Here is a 6,763-nt window from a genome sequence, read left to right on the forward strand (position 1 = left end):
AACTAACCTAACTAAATTGAATATAAGACAGCTGTAGAGTTATAAGCATTTAAAAGAGAGTAACAACAACAACTTATAATAATAACAATAACAACAAAAAAAAAGGTGGCTGCGCTTAACATATGCCGAGTTTTCACACTTGTTGCAAACTGCGCGTGTGACATAAAAAACTTAAAAAAACCACGATGAAAGCAGCATCATAATTTCTATGCATTAAAGAAAAAATGTATAATGAATCCCAAGCTCTACTTCAAATATTGATATTGTATGTAATGTTAGTGTACTCAACAGTATGTAAAAGTCCATAAAATTAAAAAAAAATTGTTAATTTTCGTTAATACATTTAACAACAAAAAACTATTCCACTCACAACACATACATATATGTATAATCACAAATTGCCACATGCCACAACTATGTATGTACATTGACACAAAACACCTACACTGCCGCCTACCACTACTACACAGTGTATATGCACACCCGACAATAGCGCTTTCATATAAAAAAAAAAAAAATCATTAAAAATACAATTTAAAAAAATTGCAAAAAAACCGTAATGTTGCAAATTTCGCTCCATACGTAAATTCCAAAATGCACTGTGTGTAGCTGTTGCCGTCATTGTGCAAGAAAATCCATACATTATTGCAAATTTAAACACACACCAATTTTCCATAACACTTACATATATATTTTGCCCGCCGTCATGCAACGTTTGAACGGCGTCTGTGTTTTCTCGTTGTTGTTTTTTTGTGCTTCAAATGATTTCATAATTAAAACTATTTTTTTTTTATTAATTAGTTGTGTAAGCGATTTCAAATTATATACATATACTATATGTTAATTAATGTTAAGTTTTCATTTGGTTTTTGCTTCAAATTTGAATTAACGAATACATATATAAACGAAACAAAAAACAAAAAAATTAAGTAATTAAAAAATATAAAAAATAAAAGTAAAAAAAAAATTTAAATAAATAAATAAAAATTTAAAAGTGATTTTATGCGTTAAAATCTAAAAAAAAAAATATTACTGAATTTAATTATTAATAATTATAAATAAAATGCTGAAATAACAGAGAAAAAAATGCAAACCGTTAAATGTAGCCAAAACGAAATTACGAAATAAATAAATTAAATCAATGAACCGTCATGAGCTGAGAATATGTAGTAGTTTACACTAAATGATAACACTAATTAAAAAAAAGAGGAAAAAAAAAAAATTATTAATTTTTTATATATGTTTAAGTGCAAAACAAAAACAAATACGCAGAAAGCGTTAAACTAATGAAGCAAGTAACGAAAAGTTGAAACCCATACAAACAAACATATAAATTAATAAAAAAAAAATAAATATAAATATATACCTAATTATATAGAGACTTTTTACCAAAACGAATTAACTATGTAACTTAACCGTTGGAGACAAAAGAAAATTTGTAATTATTTGCAACCAAGTAGCAATCGCGCTTTTCATTTTAAACAAATGAAAATGCCAACATTTATTATATAGTTTGCAACAAACCTAAAAAACAAAAACAAAAAAATATTTGCAATACGTTTGTAATTAACGAAAAATCACTTTTTGTGTACATACGAATAATATATACAACAATTTGAATATTAACGTTTTTTTTGTTTTAAATATATATACTTAAATTATAACAATTTTTAATGCGTTTTTTTAGTGTAATTAAAAAAAAAATTTTTTTTGGCTAAAAATTTATATAAAAATTATTTTCTTCTTGTAAATAATTTAACGGTAGCGTGCATAGAAATGAAGTGAAAAAGATATTTTATTATTATTGCTGCAATTTGTAAACAAAAACAAAAAAAAAATAAAATTAAAAAAAAATATTCGAAAAGTTTACGAACTACACAAAATTAACGTAAAATAATTGCAATTACAAAATTATAAATACAAAAACAAAAAATAATTATATACAAATTAAATAAAAATAGTAGTCAACACTGTCACACCGTGCGGCCGGCTGTGTTGGTCAGGTAGTGGCGTTGCGCAGCACTTGTTGCCTCGGTCTTTTAGCTGCGCGCTGCCACGCCCAACCACATACAGCAGACTGCATGTGTGCAGTGCAGAACAGATATTTGCAAAAACAACATTTGATATCCAAAAAGCATAAAATGAAAATTTCGAAAACAAACAAAACAAAATTAAATTAAATAAAATTTAAACCAAAAAGTTGAAAACATAAATAAATGCAAAGCTATAAACACACACACGCTAACTAACAGTTAGTATTTGTTGTAGGTTTTTTTATATATAATATAATACATATATATATATTTTGCTTCCTTAGTTACATACACACACACACATACATATATATATATATTTTTTTCTTTAATTGTTTAATACACACTTTTTATTCCTATTTACTTGCGTTTAAATGGAAACTTATATAACTTCTTATGTTGTACTATATACATCTATATAGTAGTTATACATAAATACATATATATATTTTTTAATATTATTGTATGTAAGTTTACCTAAAAGTGATAGTTCTAATTATAAATTAATTTAAACGAAAGAAAAAAAAACTAAAACAAAAACAAAACAAAAAACCAAAACAAATACAAATTCTTATAAAGGCTTAATTCAATAATACAAAAAAAAAAAAATCAAACTAACTTTAAATACAAAAAAAAACTACACAAAAAAATGTTAAAAACTTAAAAGTGTAAAAAAACGTAAAAAATCTATAAAAAAATGCAATAAAAAACATGAAAAACTTAAAACTCACTTGTTTTATTTACAAATTGTGTTGCCTCTTCTCTTTCAGCATTTTTTGATATTTCAGTTACTTAAGGGGGGGTAAGGTTTGACAAATTGCGTTTTTCATTATTCTTTTATAAATTTTTTAAGGAACCATCAACATCTCAAGAATATTGTGTTAAAATTTTAGGTCATTCGGAGAAAAACTAACGAAGTTACAGCAGGTTGAATAACGGTACCTCCAGCTATCTGCGCTGAGTGTACAAAACTTTGAATCGATTTTCCCAAATATGTCATTTTTAAAGTCGGTGACCAGCCTATAGAAAAAACTACTGCAGCGATCGTTTTGAAATTTTGAACAAATATTCTACATATATATAGCTCTCGAATGACGTCGAGTTTTTCCAAAAATTTTAATTACTAACAATTTTACAATAACAAATAGGTCGACTTTTTCGTCTAAAATCCTCATTTTGGCTTGAAAATGACACCAAAAATTGAAAAATTGAAAGATTAAAAAAACTCGACGCCAATTTGAAGATAAACTAATAAACTAAAGAAAGCATTTTGATTTTTTGGTTTCGGATGATCCAGTGATGCTGTAGGCTGGTCACCGCACAACAACTTCTTTGCGGGGGCCTGCAGAGATCAACGATAAATCCGTTATTCCTCGCTATTTTTCGATAAAACTTTTAGTATCCTTCAAATGTTGTACTTTCATATAATAATAAGTAAAATAAACCTACAGCAATAATTTTTTCTAAAAAAATTCATAAAAAAGGTCTTTTTTCGACGAATTTTTCTTATTGGTGGTTGGCTTGTTATTTACTGTTGTAGAGAGTGTACAGAATTAACATAAAATTCTTTCTGCTTAATTTCGCCTACATCTTCTTCTTCTTAACTGGCAGCGGTTAGAGCCGAGTCCACAACAGCGCGTCACATATCTCTCCTTCGGGCAGTTTGACGCCAATTGGTTAGCCAGGTCGAACACTTTCAGAGCTGGAGCACTTTCGTCCATTCGAACAACATGACTTAGCTAGCGTAGCCGCTGTCTTTTTATGCGCTGGACTATGTCTATGTCGTCGAATAACACATACTGCACATCAGTCAATCTTCAGCGGTATTCGCCGTTGCCAATGTTTAAGGGACCATAAATCTTCCGCAAAACCTTTCTCTCGAAAACTCCTAGTGCCGTCTCATCGGATGTTGACATCGTCCACGCTTCTGCACTGTAAAGTAGGACGGAAATGTTGAGAGACTTGTAGAGTTTGGTTTTTGTTCGTCGAGAGAGCACTTTACTTTTCAATTACCTACTCATTCCAAAGTAACACCTGTTGGCAAGAGTAATTCTGCGTTGGATTTCCAGGGTGACATTGTTATTGCTGTTAATGCTGGTTCCCAGGTAGACGAAATTATCTACGACCTCGAAGTTATGACTGTCAACAGTGACATTGGAGCCAAGACGCGAATGCGCTGACTGTTTGTTTGACGGCAAGAGATATTTCGTCTTGTCCTCGTTCACCACCAGACCCAAACGCTTCGTTTTCTTATCCAGGCGGGAAAAAGCAGAAATAACGGCGCCGTTGTTGCTTCCGATTATATCAATATCATCGGCGTATGCCAGCAGCTGTACACTCTTATAGAAGATTGTACCTTCTCTTTTTAGCTCTGCAGCTCGTATCATTTTCTCCAGCATAAGGTTAAAGAAGTCACACGACAGTTAGTCACCTTGTCTGAAACCACGTTTGGTATCGACCGGCTCGGAGAGGTCCTTCCCGATCATGACGCTGCTTTTGGTGTTGCTTTCTTCCTGATTGATACTCTAATAGATATAACTACAGGCTGAGTTCACCTGTCACTTCCTCATTTTGCAAATTAGATCCAATTCGAAATATTTTGTGGGACCCTTTTTCTCTGTTACCAACTGTAGTGAGACTGAGTTGGGAATCTATTCTATTCCCAGTATTAGCCAGATTAGCATAACATCCTCAGTTTTACGGAATGAACTTGTTTTTTCGATTAAGTGGTTAGGTGGGTTTCAGGGGCCAAAAACAAGGGTATTTTTACAATATTTTTTATTATATAAAATCATATATTTCACTTAAACAATTCATCATATCAAAGTTGCATATTTAAATTGTGACATTTTTATTTAATTCATTTAAAAGCAATAAACCAAAAATATTTCGATAGTACTTGGAAAAATCCAGTTAATGAACGAAGGAAAAAAATATTGAAATTTAAATTTTTGACACAATTTAAACCAAAAAACGTACTTTTTTGGTCAAATTCTCAGCATACATATATATGGCTCGAAAAAAATAGTTGTTATAGAAATAAATAAAAATTCTTCGTTCATTAATTAGATATTGTTATTTCAAAGATGTGTGTAAAATTTGAATAAAACCGAGAAATCGTGTCCACCGACTTCAAAAATTTTGTTTTGAGATAAATGCGTTTGAAGTTTTATAATCATTCTGATGTGGCCTCATGGACGGAACATCCAAGGGTTATATATTTCTTAGAATATCACTCGGATTGATTTGATATTTTTGGATAGTATTTTAAGCACTATTTAATAAGAGATTTGTTTGTTTCAAAATTTTGAAATTTTAAACCCACCTCACCGCTAAAGGCCTGTAACTCGGTAGCCATTCCTAAACACTCATTCATGTTTTATTTGGATTGAGTTGTTCCGAAATGATAATTTTATGTTTTTAAGTCACAAATATCTTGCTTAAGTCACAAATAATTGCCATAGGTCTATAGCTGCAGCGTATTCTTAGGTAGATTTATGTACATAGGTAAAGGTATAGATTCTGTAATGCCAAAGTTTCGAATATGGGTTGGGGAATGTTACTCTTTCTGCGTGCCTCTTTACTGTCTTCCTTCTCTGATTTGATGTCGGAAGAGGTTTTTTACTTACATTCGTTGCAAAAGCTGGTTAAAACCTTCCTAGCCAGTCAGTGAGAAGCTGATTCGAAAAAGTGATTCTAGAATTCATAAGGTCTGATCTACATCGACTACTTGGATAACTGTTAAAAGGGTCTACTATTCCCGATTGGGGCGATTCTGATGAATCATACTACTCTTCAGTTTTCAAACTTGAAAAACTCACTCGCACAAAACTTTAGTAAAATACGAATAAGCCATAATACTATAAGCAAATAATTGATGTTATAATTGAGCTATAAGATCGGAAAATATTTAATTGGAGTGAAGAATAAATTATAAACGTACATATATATAAATATATCTCTTTTGGAAAAAGATTATAATAGAGAATCCTCGGAAAATTTCCTTTAAGAACTGGTTCTTATTACTACAAAAATAGTCTTCGTCTATTTTCGATAAAAAAAAAATAATGGGCTTAAAATACACTTTGGAGTCCTAAGAACATTGTTCAATTGTTAGAATTATAAATTCTTTAATCACAAAGATTGTTCCATAATCGCCATTTAGCATAAAAATGTCATGATACAAAGTAATTTCTTTCAATCTGTTTTTATTTACTTTCAGGATAAATTTCAAGTTGTAAGCCTTTTTTGAGGGCGATAATCTGTTATAATACGTTAAAAGGATTTTTTAATTAAAAATGGAAGTTTTTTTTAATTTTTTTTCTAATACATTTAAAATAAATTGATAACTGTATTAATGGAGATGCGGGGCATCGATCCCCGTACCTCTCACATGCTAAGCGAGCGCTCTACCATCTGAGCTACATCCCCAGTTGAAAAGACATGACTATAGACAAACATTAACCATGCTTACCTATGAAAAAAAAGAATACTTATTTTTATATGAGTTTATATGTATTTATTTATCTATTTGCATGGGCCAACTACTGTTACCTGAATGCGAAACGAATTATTTATACGTGACATGTTCGAGTTTTTAATGTTCACAACAACACGTGATTAGAGGATTTGACTTGATAAGTCTGTTCGTATAAAATGTTGGTCAAATGTACACACACCTACTTACATAGGTGCGAATGTAGTTGTTTTTGTATATTTTTCGGAACGTA

The 6,763-nt window shown here is 30.4% G+C and overlaps 1 non-coding gene across 1 annotated transcript; it reads right to left on the reverse strand.

Annotated features, from left to right (window-relative positions):
• Nucleotides 1-6,391: 6,391 nt before the first annotated feature.
• Nucleotides 6,392-6,464, reverse strand: Trnaa-agc (transfer RNA alanine (anticodon AGC)). Its single transcript has one exon. It is a non-coding gene; the product is annotated as a tRNA-Ala (tRNA).
• Nucleotides 6,465-6,763: the final 299 nt, after the last annotated feature.

Source organism: Zeugodacus cucurbitae, chromosome 2 (genome assembly GCF_028554725.1).
Source record: "Zeugodacus cucurbitae isolate PBARC_wt_2022May chromosome 2, idZeuCucr1.2, whole genome shotgun sequence".
NCBI lineage: Eukaryota > Metazoa > Arthropoda > Insecta > Diptera > Tephritidae > Zeugodacus > Zeugodacus cucurbitae.